This window comes from Suncus etruscus, chromosome 1, assembly GCF_024139225.1.
Source record: "Suncus etruscus isolate mSunEtr1 chromosome 1, mSunEtr1.pri.cur, whole genome shotgun sequence".
NCBI classification, from domain to species: domain Eukaryota; kingdom Metazoa; phylum Chordata; class Mammalia; order Eulipotyphla; family Soricidae; genus Suncus; species Suncus etruscus.
The window spans coordinates 80,296,661-80,303,249 of NC_064848.1; positions in this window are offsets into that span (position 1 = coordinate 80,296,661).

Below are 6,589 nucleotides of genomic sequence, written 5' to 3' on the forward strand. Positions count from 1 at the left end.
TCTTCTGTGGCCTAAAATGCATGAGGAAGTATTCATGGAAATGAACACACAAAAGTTTCATGTGAATTTAAAAATTAAAAAAAAAGCTGTTGGTTTTATTTTTTAGATGTTCATAAAAGACCATAATTTTTAAACAGAGAAATTGTAGTCATTAGTGAAACCATTGCTCAAGGCAGTATGAATATAGAAAAGAAAAAATGTAGTATATTCTCTTTATTCTTACTCCCTACTAAAATTCACACCAAGAGAACAAAATTCTTGACGGAGTCTGGAACAGTACTCAGGGGTCCTAAAACTCAGAAAATCATCGACTGGGTTGAATAATCAACTAAGCTGTTGCTTAGTCCCAGTATAGAAGTAATGTCTGAGTCTCATGCTACTCAAGGAGCACTAAGAGCACCTTGAAAATGCTAGAAGTGTGGGACAAGATTTTTTATGTCTTGATTTTCTGTTTGGGAGGTTGTTGTTTTAGAAGAGGAGCCTAATCCCAGGGAGGAACCCAGCTCTGGAGTCAGGTTTGACTGAGTTTGGGTATGTTTGTATTGGCACCATATTGAGGGAAGCAAAAGATCTGGTTAAGATCCTAATTCTGTATGCTACAGACATGCTTGGCAACTCAGGCAAACAATTTGCGATTTGCTTCATGTGCTGATACATCCCAGCAATAAAATAAAATAAAATAAAATAATACAATTAAAGGAAGGAATGTCTGTGAATATGCATGGAGCAAACACTAAACAAAGATTCATTCAGGGAATGTTTCGTTTTGTTTTTCTGGAGATTCCTTCCCCCTACCCTCACCCAAACTGGATTGGATTTACCTCACTGATTCTGATATTATACTAGCCAAATATTCCTCTAAATATTTCCATGAGAAAATCTTTTGGATAAGATTAATATTTAAATAGCTTGACTTTGAAGCACATTGCACTTTCCATAACATGACTGGGCTTTATCCAACCAGTTGAAGACCTTACTAGAAGAAAGGCAGACATCCTTTGAGCAAGAGTTAATTCCAGTAACATATAACTTTAGACCAGAACTGCAATTCTTCCATATACCTCTATCTCGCCAGCTTATTTTATAGATCTTTAATTTGCCAAGTGTCTGCTATCAAGAATCAATTTCTTGAGAAAGTTTCCTCTGTTCCATGTATAAATATATCTATATCTAGAAGGATGTATATAGAGACAGATCGATATAGATCACATATACTATTTTAAACTGCATATTTCTATTATTTATATATAGCTATACACATGCTACCATAGATTCTGACTCCACATCATCACCAGGTCACCACCAGTTCTGTTTTTCTAGAGATAATACATGCACTGATTTATCATTTTATCTTTTGATATTGTTCATTTATTTTATTTTATTATTTTATTCATTATGCTATACTTTTATTTTCTTTTCAGATTGCAAATAATAAATTTAAATCACTTTTTCATTCTTTTATTATTTTGTTATTTCAAATATTTTCCTTTTCAGTTTTGTGTTGGCCTGCATCCATGAGAGAAAATTAAGGAAATAAATATTTTTGCAGACACACACTAGGCTTTATTATAGCTATGCTGTAGGAGAAATTTATAGACATTACTTCACTATAATTTTTGAATATTAAATTATACTTGATTTTTGTCTGTTTTGGGGCCACACCCAGCAGTTCTCAGGAGTTACTCCTGGCTGTGTGCTCAGAAATTACTCCTGGAAGAATTGGGGAGCCATAAAAATGTCCACATGCAAGGCAAGTGCACTATCACTGTGCTATTGCTCCAGCCCCTTAGGTTATATTTGAATGATATTTGAAAGCTGATATTTTAAAAAAATGTGCCTTGTACAACTCTCTATGCCATTATTTGACACTATCAAACTCAATTGCAGGAGAAAATACAAATAGATCATAAAACCCAACATAACTGCCTGTCAAAATAGGTTTCTTCACACCCTAGCTGTGATAATTCTGTGAGCACCTATTGAGGAATATTGCCTAGGATCCATCTTCTAGTGCTCATGGTCATATACTCGATATCTTTGCAAGACTGAAATCTGCAGTAAGTACTTCCTCTTCTGACCAGCCTGATAGGCAGACAATTTTCCTTTTCTAAAACCAATACCCTCTCACATGTAACATGGTGAGGGTATCAACATTATTCAGATAGAAACTTTACAAGACCACACATCTGACAGTTATTTATGATTTCCTTCTTTTCTCTTTTCTTTTTTTTTTTTTTTGGTTTTTGGGCCACACCCGGCGGTGCTCAGGGGTTACTCCTGGCTGTCTGCTCAGAAATAGCTCCTGGCAGGCACGGGGGACCATATGGGACACCGGGATTCGAGCCAACCACCTTTGGTCCTGGATCGGCTGCTTGCAAGGCAAAGGCTGCTGTGCTATCTCTCCGGGCCCTTTATTTATTTATTTATTTATTTATTTATTTATTTATTTATTTATTTATTTATTTATTTATTTATTTATTTATTTATTTTTGGGTTTTGGGCCACACCCGGCGGTGCTCAGGGGTTACTCCTGGCTGTCTGCTCAGAAATAGCTCCTGGCAGGCACGGGGGACCATATGGGACACAGGGATTCGAACCAACCACCTTTGGTCCTGGATCGGCTGCTTGCAAGGCAAACGCCGCTGTGCTATCTCTCCGGGCCCGTTATTTATGATTTCTTAAGAAATTCCTTATAACACTTCTAAGTTATCCTTGAATTACTCTAAGCTGTATTGGTGAGGATGAGACCTAATATTTCTTCTCAACAAGTTGATAGTTTCTTATGGTTTGAATTGTGTGCCCTGTATTCATATATTGGCATCCAATAAAACCTGGTGATTTGAAGTGTGACTTTAAATTAACCTTTAGAGAATAATTAACATGAGGCCTCTTCATTCAGTATGACTAGTATCCTTAGAGGAAGAGATAGGCACAGAAATCAGAGATAGGCATAGAAAGAAGAACATGTAATCACACAAAGAGGAAAAGATGTACAAGCTAAGAAGGACATCACAGAAAATAATATATTGATATTAATATCCAGACTTCAGAAAGGAGAGACAATGATTTCAGTTGCATTAGCCATTCAGTCTATTGCACTCTATTATGTTAGCTCTAGTAATTATAGCACTACAGTTTGGCATAGGGTAATGGAGCAAACATAAAGGAATCAATAAAGCCAAAATACTCTCAGATACAGAGTTTTATGAGATGGGGCTTCTTAAATAAACAAGTTAATTAATTAATTCTTGCTCTGAGGATGTCTGAGTTCAAAGTAATTCTCTAATTCTGAAGAGAGAGTTGGAGAGATTAACTGAGCAGGGTCCACTAAAAGAAAAAGCACTTCAGTTGAAATTATAGAACAAAGAGGAAGAGTATATATATTATAAGAAATAAAATTGTTTCTGGGAGAGAACAAGATTTGTATGAAAGTGCCCTTCCTCATTGGTTTCAATGGCAATATTGGTGCTAATAAAAAGTGATTCTACTTAAGGCTGAAAAGGTGATAAAGCAGAGTTTCAGGTACTATACATCATAGCATTTTGAGGAAATTCAAACTGTTTCTGGGAGAAAATGAGGTTTTTATGGAAGTGCTCTGTCCCATGGTGAAGATACAGAAGTTTGAGAGAGAATAGGGTGGGACAAGTTAGGGGAGCTTGCAAGCAAAGAGGGAAGAGGAGTCTGAAATAGGTTGTGACTGGTGAACCAAAGCCCTGTGCATATCTAGCAAAAGAGCTGAATCTGGATGAGCAGGGACCAATGAAAGTTATCATGAAGAGTAGTATCAGGTCAATTTTGTAAAGTAGGACTGATGATCATTGGGAAGGTAGACTGGGACTGGAATGGGGCAGCAGAACAGCATATCAAAAGAGAGAAATACTAGGGCTCGTGAATGAGACAGAAAATGAGAGATCCCCCTTTGGGAAAACCTCAGTAGAATATAAAGCAGGCTGGAAAATATTTGTTTAAGATATCTTAGCTAATTAGGTGATGAAGATAGGAGTGGAAGAATCAAGGATCATTCTTTAGATTGGGGGGCACAAATGGGCAGAAGCTGGTACCAACTTCTAGGAAGTAGTTTTATTTCCTCTTACCAAACTTAGGTTGCTATATTAAAATCTCCTAGACCGTGAAACGTCCAAGACCAAAATATATGGCAGGATGATTGGTTTCTGGTGATTCCTCACTCCTGGTTTGCAGATGACCACATTCTCATTATGTGGTTGTATGGACTATTCTTATATGTGCCAGTAGAGAAAGAGTCCAAGTTTTGTGTTGCATTTTCTTGTAAAAGCACTTGTCTTCTCTTTTTTCCTTCATGACCTCCCCTAGGCCTCCCAAAGGCCACTTCTCCAAATATGATCATAACGAGGGCTCGAATTTTCATATATGAATTTTGGAAAATAAAATCAATCTCTAATGCCTTTCCATTAAAAAGATAGAACTAATCATGCCATATATCAAGCCAACATGCTGACCTGGTTGGTTTGAGAGTCTGAAGATTTCAGGAGAAATATTTCAAAAACAGCTGTTTACATTCATGCATCTATCCCTTGATCCATGTGGGGAACTAGTGAAAAAGGAAAATGAGACTCAATAGAAAAACTAAGGCTTAACTATCACTTAATATTGCAGACATTTCCAGAAATAGATATGGAAAACCAGGTTCCGGACGGCCAAATGTATATGTGTCTTGAAATGAGAAATCTGATATACACTAGAATCCAATACACCATTTCCTTCAAGGATCTCACAATTTTGTAGATTCCTGGGTGACTTTCTTTTCTGTTTTTAGCTTATTAAAGTTTATTAAAATTCAAGTGACTATTTATAAAATTCATTTTTTTAATCCTGGGTATCCATCCAGGCAGGATGATTTTCTCGGGAGTTAGATTTTAATTGATGGACTCCTTCCATCTATGAAGCAAGCACACTATAATGTTCCATAGTGATGATCTTATATCTCCTCTTTGGAACAGGGAACAAGTCAGATAAGCAGAACCTAGATGACTTGTTAGAATAAATTATCCATTTTTTATGAACATACACTTATTGGAATTTTGAGCTCAAGGCTTAAAGTTTTTTTTTTTATGATATGTCCAGGTACTCACATAAATGGCATCAAACTTTTGCTTTTTAAAACTATATGACATTCAAAAGATTTTTTTTTGGCTCTATAATAAATGTATTATGACTTCAACAAAAACTGAATTCTGAACCTTTTCTTCAAATCTTTGTTGATAATTGATTCATCCATCTAGTCTGTTGTACAGTGACTCTCAGATCTAAGGCCTGAAGAGAAAAAATTTTATAAGGACACACTATCCTCTTCTTAGTTATTCCCATATGTTTCATAGAATGGCCCTTATATTATATCAATTAGTAAAATTTAAAATATTATATAATATATATTGCCTTCCGGGTTTTAAGTTTTAATGGACATTCATTCCATATCAACTCTGCCAGACAGAAAAGATAAGACATATGCACCTAACTTTGTAAAAGAAAAGTTCTAACATTGAGTTCTCTATTCAATATCTCATGTGATAGTAGCTGTGAGATAATTAACATTAAATAGTGTCAGGTTCTTTGCATATGCTAACATATTTAATCTACAGACCAATGTGATAGATAACACACTACTTTTCAGTAGATACTATTATACCCGTTTGCAAAATAGATCTAATAGTCATAAGAGTCATGAAAGATGTAAGCTGTTGTTTGAAAGTTCCTCGTCCACTAATAACAAAATAAAATTGACCTCTAGTCTTCATTTAATGAATCTAGTGCTTTATCTATTTTTACTGTCTTAAAATTCTTCAAGCACAATTGTCATTTGTTTCTTTTGATGGTACTTTGGGCTTATTCCTGACTGAGTTTAGGGATCACTCATAGTGAGATTGGGGGAGCATATAGGCTGCTAGAGATAGAATCTGAATAGGCTCCACAAGATAAGCACCCTACCATCTGTACTATCACTCTAGTTTTAGCATGACTATCATTTTAATAATAGTATTTTTAATGTTTCAAAAAATAATAAAAAGAACTTTAAAAAATAGTTCTAGCTTGCAAAAATCAGTGTACAAATGGAAAACTGGGTCTTCCCATTATTCACAGATATATTTTGAAATTTTCTTTGCTGAAAATATAAAAGATGTAGAGACATAAACACTACCCATGGCCTTCTTTTAGAAGTCTGAAATTCTGACAAGAAGATATGATAAATTAAGCAAAATTATCCGAACTTTTATACTTCACTCAAAATCATAGCTCAAGTTAGTAATCCCTACATAAAGAAGGCCATGTCTTCTGGGGTCAGTTGATTATTTTCTTCCTGGACACATCAACAGAGCAACCAGCAAGGCAGTAATCTCTCTCAGTTTTGGGCCTAAATAAATTTATCTCAACTTCTCAGGCTCACAGAGACTGTAATGCAAATGAACTGAAAATATTTCACCTGCCTGACAGTATTTTGAATTCTAGATGCAGGTAGGCCCAAGGTCAAGGAACAGGAAGACATTCTGAAAATGGAAGAATTGGTCAATAGCTTTCACCTACAATAGTTTTGATCCATTTACTGACATTTCTC